This window comes from Humulus lupulus, chromosome 1 (assembly GCF_963169125.1).
Source record: "Humulus lupulus chromosome 1, drHumLupu1.1, whole genome shotgun sequence".
In the NCBI taxonomy this organism is placed as follows: Eukaryota; Viridiplantae; Streptophyta; class Magnoliopsida; order Rosales; family Cannabaceae; genus Humulus; species Humulus lupulus.
In genome coordinates, this window is record NC_084793.1 from 41,014,504 (window position 1) to 41,017,399 (window position 2,896).

At 39.2% G+C, this 2,896-nt stretch overlaps 1 non-coding gene across 1 annotated transcript; it reads left to right on the plus strand.

The window, feature by feature from the left end:
* The first annotated feature begins 2,486 nt into the window (after positions 1 to 2,486).
* Positions 2,487 to 2,593, plus strand: LOC133813094 (small nucleolar RNA R71). The gene has a single exon (XR_009884138.1). It is a non-coding gene; the product is annotated as a small nucleolar RNA R71 (small nucleolar RNA).
* Positions 2,594 to 2,896: the final 303 nt, after the last annotated feature.

Below are 2,896 nucleotides of genomic sequence, written 5' to 3' on the forward strand. Positions count from 1 at the left end.
AACCACACCCGTGACTTGAGCCTGTATAAATTTTCACCATTTTGCCTAAGTTTTGCTTCAGCAATCAAAATTTGACGTAACTCCTCTGTTTTTCGGAAATTTTTGCTCCTCGTTTGCTGAAGCAAAAATTTCGCAAAACCATCAGACCCCAAAATTACTTTCAAAACACCAACTTCTTGCTTTCTTAACACCTGAAACACTAAAAACACACATAAAACCACTCCAAAACATCACAATAAAATGAAATTAACATAACAAAAATTAAAATGAAAATAGCTAAGGACACTAATATATATATTTCATTTTTTTTTATTGATTTTATATTTTTTTCAATGCAATTTTATTCTTTCTTTCTTTGAGTTGCTTTACAAATAAATCCTCCAAAAACCATAGTAACCCAAACTTCATTTTTTTTCTCTAAGGATCTTTCAAAGAAACCGAGGTTTGGTATTGCTCAACCTCGCTTCCCCCAAACTTTGCTCCTTTCCTTGTTACCTTAAATGCTATTCCCAAATGCTATTCCCAAATGCTCATCATATAATTCCACTACACCATTGGGAAACACCTTGATCACTAAGAACCCACCATCACACTTTGATTTCACTAGAGAGTTCGAGAAAAACACTTTATTCCCAACTTCCAACATTTGTGATTGAGGTTTTCTACTATGTTTCTTTTTCTTCTCCTTTTTATTCGGTAGCTTTGGAGGATGAGATGGTTCTTCTTCCTTACTTATACATGGCTCCCCACCTTTCTCAATTTCTTCAAAAGGGACCTTTTTCTTGACTCCATTGTTATACTTTACATGCATTTGTTCAATCAATTTGAAGTTAGAAACACTTATGATCAAACAAGCTCCAACTTCATTAGGAGAGCGTGTAGGATTAAAAACCTTGAATGTGACTTGTTCGTCTTGAGCTCGAATGGTGATCTCTCCTTTTTCAACATCTATTAACGTCCTCCCGGTGGCAAGAAATGGTCTCCCCAAAATGATCGGTACATCCCTATCTTCCCCATAGTAAAGAATAATGAAATCCGCCGGAAAAATGAACTTATCAACTTGTACTAGGATGTCTTCAATCTTTCCCTCCAGATGCACCGTAGAACAGTCAACTAATTGCAAGGTGAGTGTAGTTGGTTTTGCTTCTCCAATTCCCAACTTCTTAAAAATGGACGTGGGCATCAAATTAATACTAGCTCCCAAATCACAAAGAGCTTTACCAACGTCTCGTCCCCCAATAGAAATGGCAATTGTGAAACTGCCCAAATCCTTCAACTTTGGAGGAATTTTATTCTTCAATATAGCACTACAACCTTCAGTCAAAGCAAGCGTTTCAAAATCACCAAGCCTCCTCTTCTTTGTCAAAATATCCTTCAAGAACTTCACATAATTAGGCATTTGTTCCAAAGCTTCCACCAGAGGTATGTTGATGTGGAGTTGTTCAAACCATCCAAAATCTTCGAAATTGACAATCTTGTTTCTGCTTTTGAAAATGTTAAGGAAATGGTGGAGGTGGCTTGCTCATAGGCTTCTCTGTTGCATTTTGCTGAGGAATTGCTACAGCAATTGCTTCAGGATCAGCATTTGATATTTTCGAACTAACAAGTGTATCTTTCTTTTCCACACTACTTTGGATTGAAGCGGGCTCGTTGTTTCTCTTAGGATTACCTCATTCAACTCCATGTTTTTACCATTCCTCAAAGTGATCGCCTTGCATTGCTCTTTACCATCTCTCCTTGGATTTTCAGTATCACTAGGCAAGGTGCCTTGTGGTCTATTCCTTAGCTCATTAGCTAGCTGCCCCATTTGAATTTCTAAGTTCCTCAAGGATACTGCTTGGCTCTCAATCACAGCATCATTCTTGCCCATATATTCTTTCATTAAACTCTCCAAAGAGCTTGAATGAGACACTTGAGGAGGAGGTGGTTGAGCTCTTGGTTGTTGTTGAAAAAACCATGGTGGATATGTAGGCTTGTTTTGCATTGGTGCTCCGCTTGAAATAGCTCTTTGATCCCCCCGTGAGATGTTTGGATGATGCCTCCACCCCAGATTATAAGAGTTTGAATATGGGTTATTTCGGTTGGCATTTTGATTCCCCACATAACAAACCGAAGCAGGATTCGAAGGACAATTCTCAAATGTGTGCCCATCTCCACAATAAACACAACATAAATCAACAACTTGTCCCATAGCAGCTGGTTGTACCATTCCCCCCAAACTCATGTTCTTGAGAAGGTTAGTCATTGAAGAAACTTGAGCGGTCAAAGCTGTCAATGCATCCACTTCAAGTATACCAGCCACTTTCTGACTTGTTGAGGCTCTAGCATTAGACCATTGATAATTGTTGCTAGCTATCCTCTCCAAAATCTCATAGGCTTCATTGTAGGACATAGAGAGAATAGCCCCATTAGCTGAAGCATCCAACACCATGAGAGTGGAAGAATTGAGCCCATTATAGAAAGTTTCCATTTGAATACAATGTGGAATCCCATGGTGTGGGCATTTCCTTAATAACTCCTTGAATCTCTCCCAAGCTTCACAAAATGATTCATCTTCCAGCTACTGAAATGACATAATTTCATTGCGAAACTTGGCATTTTTGGTAGGAAGAAAGTACTTCATCAAGAATTTTTCAGCCAACTCATTCCATGTAGTCACCGAGTCGGCAGAAAGGGTTTTGAGCCAAGCTCTAGCTCGATCCCACAAAGAGAAAGGGAACAATTTCAACCCTAGGGCTTCGTCACTCACTCCTTGTAGCTTGAAAGAATCGCTCACCTCCAAAAATGAACGAAGATGAAGATGAGGATCCTCAGTAGGCAGCCCACTAAATTGACCCACTGTTTGCAACATTTGGAACATCACGGGCTTTAACTCAAATAGGGGTGCTTGAATTTC